The sequence below is a fragment of the Oxyura jamaicensis genome, chromosome 2 (genome assembly GCF_011077185.1).
Source record: "Oxyura jamaicensis isolate SHBP4307 breed ruddy duck chromosome 2, BPBGC_Ojam_1.0, whole genome shotgun sequence".
NCBI lineage: Eukaryota > Metazoa > Chordata > Aves > Anseriformes > Anatidae > Oxyura > Oxyura jamaicensis.
Genome location: NC_048894.1, coordinates 21,441,445 through 21,447,444, shown reverse-complemented (window position 1 = coordinate 21,447,444; position 6,000 = coordinate 21,441,445). Strand labels below are relative to the sequence as shown.

The 6,000-nt window shown below is 41.8% G+C and overlaps 1 protein-coding gene across 2 annotated transcripts in view; it reads right to left on the bottom strand.

Moving 5' to 3' along the window:
* Window positions 1-2,440: 2,440 nt before the first annotated feature.
* The window catches only part of ST8SIA6 (ST8 alpha-N-acetyl-neuraminide alpha-2,8-sialyltransferase 6), a 40,842-nt gene continuing 37,282 nt past the window's right edge, over window positions 2,441-6,000 (bottom strand). The window contains exons 9-10 of one of the 2 annotated variants that reach the window (XM_035318377.1): window positions 5,798-5,841; window positions 2,441-3,936 (exon numbers count right to left, since the gene is read on the bottom strand). The gene's annotated coding sequence lies outside the window, so the exon portion shown is untranslated. The remainder of the gene's footprint in view (window positions 3,937-5,797; window positions 5,842-6,000) is intronic. The other variant, XM_035318376.1, reaches the window with a different exon arrangement.

Sequence of the window (6,000 nt, the reverse complement as noted above, 5' to 3'; positions counted from 1 at the left end):
CCATTTACTCATCGTTAACCTGGCACAGATGTACCCTAAACAAGAAATAATTTATTCAGCTGTCGGAGAAAGCATCCTTTACCACAGTGACTGTAATTCAGCAAGCCTTGATTAATCTGACTGCACTCTGCCACCCAGAAATGCTGCTATTAGCTCGCCTGGCCTGTGCACAAATGAAGCAGGACCAGCCACGAAGCACACGGCAGCAGCAGCGACAACAAAACCCAGAGCGAGAGCTGCGCCCCAGTGATGTGGAGTGCATGCGACCAACATCACATAATGGCTTCGTGTCTGGAGCACGGCCTGAGAAAGCCACATTAAAGATAATTTCTTAATCTAAAGTCTAACAGACTGCATTTTTACACTGAGGAGGAGTTAAGAGTATTTGCAGGAAAGGGTAGGAAAGGTTAACAATCCCTCTACACATTTCTTGTCAGCCTTGTGCTCCACATAAATGGCTGAGCGCTCTGAGAGCATAAAGGAGAAGGTCTTCAGGTCAATGCCAAGTTCAGACTTCCCTGAAGGCACTGAAAAGTCAGAGTGTCTGTCTGTGTTACAGAACTTTGCTCCCATTTGTGCTGATCCATTAAACCCTTCAGCTTAGACCTGTTTTGTCAAGGAAACTAGAACAGTTTTCTTCTTTTCAGCTACATCTCTTAAAATGTATTCCAATAAACTTTCTAGTTTCTAATGTACGTGTGTTATAAATAGCATAGCTGCACAGAAATAGCCCAGACACACAGTAACTTCAGCTCTGCGGTGTGCTATAGCACACAGCACACATTTATTCACTGACATAAGGTAATACAGTGCTATCCAACACTGGAAGTTGCTTCTCCACTTCTCTACTTCCACAAAACCAGGCTTTGCCCTTTACTCACGCTGAGTAGTCCATCAAGTTTAATCTGAGCACTGAATGATATAACCTATGCATCACCTCTAAGTACATACAAACACTTGCGATTGTTGTAGATACCATGTGAGACTCTCTCAGTCTCTGAAAGATGTATGAATTTTTTGGAAGTCAGACCATGTGGCTCACCCAACGGCAGCAGTCTGCATGACCTGTGGCTGTGCAGTGTGTGGGAGGTGCCTACAGGGCTGAGTGGTCTCGCAGCCCCTCTCCGGCCACGTTGGGCACTTCTTCGACTCCCATGCAAAGCACAGGAAGAGTCTAGGGCTATAAAGACTGGTCTGGGGTCTACTGCAACTGCCTAGCTGCAGCCACAACTGCCACACAACTAACTGAGGCTCTGACAGGTGCTTCTTACAGCTTGCATTAAAATTTCATGCCATGCAGCTACAGGTGTCCACCAGCAAATCTCAAAGGAAATGGAGCTCTTACCTGCACACAAGTCTGCACTGGTAAATGTGGCAAGAAAGAGTCTCGAGGACTGAAGCCAGCTGTACGTCTGTGTTAGCAAACCCTCCTTGCTTCGAAACAGAACTGTAGTTTCAACCCCAGAACTCTTTAAAGAGAATGGGGATAGGGACAGTCCAATCCCAAACCCTGCTGCGTATGTGGTGCTGATCCCTCCCTGCACTGAGCTCAGAGGTGGAGCCAGCCAGGATGGAGAAAATAAGGGGAAGGAATAAAAATTACCTGTGGAGGCTTCTGAGATAATGATCCATAGGCTGAACAGAACTCAGCAAGAAGGAGGAAAAACTACACAGCCAGGATCATCTCATTGCTCTGCACTAGGTGGGGTAAGTTACAGTCCTGGCCTGAACACAGGTACGTCTTTGACTCCTGGAGGAAATATGAGGTGGCTCTCAACCAAGGCTATTTGCATCACACAAAGTACAAGTACATCACTTTGCACAGCTTCCAGTTACCAGCACTCAGGTACAGTCCACATGAGTGATTTATGGCAAAGAGGAGTTCTTGGAGAAAATTTGTCTTTTATTTGTCTTGTCCAGATTTTGTCTTGGAGCAAATTTGGATGGAGCAAATTTGTCTTTTATCTCTTAACTGGGGTCTTGCAGTAGGCAATCATCCACCCCACTTGTAACGTGGATGCGAGGTCTTACAGCAGCCAGCTCTCTGCACAAGTGACAGATGCCTGCGGCCAGAAACTGGCACAAATTTCACTCCTAGTGAGGACAAAATGTGGACGCGTGGTGCTGGAACCGTAACAGATCACAGTGAATCAAACCCTTGTGCTCGCCTTTTTCAGTCACCAGCTGGTAACACAGCTGTACCAGCGACTCAATTATGACATCTTTGTTTCTGTTAAAAGCCCTACTGATATTCAGAGGTCCACTTGTGTATTAGCGGTGTACTATTAGATCCCGATATCATTATCTTGGAAATGGATCAAAATGCTGAATATTTCTCAGCTAACAGAACTGGAACGTTAATGGTTGATTCTAACACTTTTAGGATTATTTCTGTGATTATAAAACTGCTGCAAGGTAAGCTTTCAATACATTTAGGTAGTTGTGGATTTTTTTTTTTTTGGGGGGGGGTCAGAAATAATCCTCAGTGAGTGGAAAATTGAATGCTCTGTAAACTACCAGTTGATTGGGGATTTAGTGCTACTAAATCCCCAATGAGCTTTAGTAAAGAAAAATGAGCTTTAGTAAAGAAAATACCTGACCGTATCCGACTGTGAAAGGATAGGAAACACACTTTATCTTTGAACTGATCACTGCGTCTCAAAAAAACCACTGAAACTCTTCTTTTAACAGAAACAGGCTACCACTTTTTTTTTTTTTTCACTGCAGTAAAAAATATAAGCAGAAATATACAAGCCGCTACAGCTAGGGGAACAACTGCTTGTGGTAGTGCCCATAAATGTTAATGTGATTCTTTATTTCGCTTTTGCTTTTTGCAGAATGTTGCTCCACTGGACCATATGGAAGCTTTAAGCACCAGAACTGCACAGGGTTTGAATTAAGTAACTGTAATTTTCTTTCTCATATGCCCTGGTATAGGAGTTGACTCCAAAGGGAACATTCTTCTAATAATGCTCAATGCAGTTTCTTTATCTGTGGTCACATCGAGAAAGGTGTTACGCTAGGTGGAAAAAGGCAGAAAAACAGCTAGGGCTGGTACAGATCATTTTTCTAGTGAATGGTCCATCTCGTGTGTCAGCAGAGATATAGATCTGGGATTGCAGGAATGTGTGCAAAGTCATGCCCTACCAGGACTCTGGGGACTGCAGCATGAAAACTGGTTTATTGTCCTCATTTGGAGCTGAGCTGGACCTTAGACAGGAACAGGAGCAGGAAGAGGGGTTTGAAAATAATTACACGTCTCTGGTCCTTCACACAGTTGCTCATAAAATTAACATCATTCACATGAGCAATCCCATTAAATCCACAGCATTATCTATTGGCCACAAAATTAAAGCACATCAACTATTTGACTATCTCTAACCTGAGGAAATTTTTTTCATTTGTGCACCCAGGGACAAACTAAGAATGACTTAGCTCTGAAGTAAGTACTCCACCATTACTCTTCTCATCACGTTCATCATGTAGACAAATGCTAGACTTTACAGGATCAGGTTCTTAATTGGAAGTGTTCACTGCCAACTCATGGAGCTACCATACAGACTGTTGCCTGTATTACGGGACAGTAACAAAATCGGAGATCTTACACCAAAATATTTTGCTTTATATATGCTTTAAGAAGCAAAACGTGATGAATGTCACATATTGCCACCATCCTGAGATTGTGCTTTGCTACAATTAAAACAATAGTAAGGAGTTTCATAATTTACCAGATAAATGCTGTTTTGTATTAAAAAAAAAGGTTACTCAAGATTCAGAAATGTAGCAGTCAATGTGTGAAAAATCACTTTCTTTTCTCCCCAAGTGTAAAATATTTCTCTATTGTAATAATGCAGTTTAATGCTCACGAAATCACATCGGATCAAATCCAACACCAAGCTGCTGAGATACACAAATTGTCTCCTTAGCATCATCACCCTGGAATTAAAACAATAAAACATGTTACTGATATTACTGGTACAGTAGGAAAACCGCTTGTTATATTCCAAATCAACCGATAGTTTGGTCCTCTGCGTATGCATTTCACCTTCTGCATGTGCTTTTTCAGCCTCATTTCCAACTGGAAGCCGGTGACATTTATTATACAGTCCTCCAGGCTCACAGAATTCTCCTGGGGAAGGTGGACTCTTCATGCCTGATCTATCCTGAGCATCTGCTCTTTGAGAAGGAGGACTGCTTCACTTTAATACTCCCAGAACTGCTCCCACTTACCCCACCTGCACCACCCTCTTCAGCCTTCCTGAGCCGAACAAGGCTGGGCACGAACACATCCACTGCAAATCTGAATATGGGTGAATTAAATTATCTTAATCATATTTTGAAATAGCTAGAGAATTAAATTACTCTGTTTCTTCAACAGGCTAGTCCTGCTGTGGAAAAACAAAACAAAACCCTCATAAATCTGTAAAGATTTTTTTTTCATTTGATTTAAAACCTAATTTAAATTCTAATCTGATTTAATCTAAATTTTTCTATTCTGGTGGGTTTTAACTAAATAGAAGCAACTTATCTCCACTGGTTTCATTGCTGACATTATTCTTAACACTTAAACTTAGCTCAGTGGCTGAACACATGAGCAAAGTGTGTACTTAAAAGCTATACCGCATGGCTACCAAAGCAGAAGATCTTTCTTTCAACATTGCACACATCTAATAATTTCATGGTGGATAACATTTTCCCAAGTCAAGGATAGGCTGCAATTTGGCTGCCTGACAGGCATCCAGAGAGGTCCTTATTTGCAAAATGTGCTATCATTTTTCTCAAGGTAATTCAGAGTAAATTGTGATGTAGCTCATATTGCTCCAGCTACACTGAGACACCACAAGGATAAAAGAATTCCAGTAGAATTTAAGCTCATGTTGGCATCCTACTATTGTAAATAGGTTATTTATAACAATTAGATTTATAAATATCAGTATTTATAACTTATTTGGACTTCCAGCAGCTTTCAGTATTAAAAAAACATCACATGCTGGCAGTTTGGAACAACATGACTCTCTGATGAGAAGAGAATTACAAGAAAGTGAAGAAGCAGCAGCCCCCTGCTCTACTTGATGCTGCCCAGGCAGCTCCACCAGGACTGGAAGGCTGCACTGCTTCTCCCTCTGTCAGAAATAGTTGGCTTTTAATCATCTGCTTGGAATGGAAAAGCCTAGAGCCAATTTTTACTTTCCAGGTAACATGCACTCACTCATCAGTTCTTACTCTAACCTCCAGCTCCTCTCTGCTCAACCTCTCCTCCTTCACTGCCTTCTGCTTGGACGACTGAGTGCTGTTCTCCTCCCCAGGCTCAGGGAGTCTCAGTTTCTTTCTTACTTGCTGTGTTTTTTTTTTTTTCCGTTGATTGACTCCTCTGAGCAACTGCTTAATGCTGCTGTGCTGTATGTCAAAGCAACACATACTCTTCTTCCCTGCTGTCTCTTTCAAGCATGCAGAAAAATGGATGGTTCCTTGGTCAGAGATTATTTGCATTTTAACCAGGCTTCTGAGCAATCAGGTTTTTGCCAGTCTGATTAATTTATCATCTCACAATTTTTCTAATCAGATTTTTCTCTCTAATTTTAAATAGGAATCAGATCAATTCCCCTCCTTGAGCCTATGTTTACTTGAAGCTAGTAACACACCCTTTAGGCTTATCAGGTTAAAGCAGTGAACAAACAAGACTTCCTTCAGCTGCAGGGCCATAGCAAAAATGATTTTATAATTCAATACAAAATAATCAAGTTCATTATTTTAATTACATTTCAAGATTTTGCTGATGTCTCCTTTCCCATCTTACCATGTGGGATAGGTAGGCATCTGCTTTACTGAAGATGGGCATATCTGTTGAGCATAATCATAATGGTGCAGGAGTGGATAATGTAAGGCTGATGGAGTTTCCACAATGTTCAGAACCAGTTCTACAGGACTCGTGCCTGACAGTCCCCTCTACCCAATAAGCAAAGTTCACCTCTGCAATGGCAAGGATGGCGTTTCGGAGCG